A 206-nucleotide genomic window follows, 5' to 3' on the forward strand; every position below is an offset into this window, starting at 1 on the left:
CCGGAGCGGCCGCCTGGGGTCCTGGCCCCTCTGCCCGGGGTGCTGGCCCGCTCCCTCGCTGTCCCCTGGCTCTGGGCATGGCATTCTGAGGCAGCAGCGTAAAGCCGGCTGATCTGGCACTCACTCGTGCCTGGCCAGGGCTGTTGACAGGCCAGATGGAAAGGCCTTTTTATCCAGTGCCAGCAGGACAGAGAGGATAGCTGGTG

The sequence above is a fragment of the Merops nubicus genome, unplaced genomic scaffold, assembly GCF_000691845.1.
Source record: "Merops nubicus isolate BGI_N331 unplaced genomic scaffold, ASM69184v1 scaffold20046, whole genome shotgun sequence".
Taxonomy (NCBI): domain Eukaryota; kingdom Metazoa; phylum Chordata; class Aves; order Coraciiformes; family Meropidae; genus Merops; species Merops nubicus.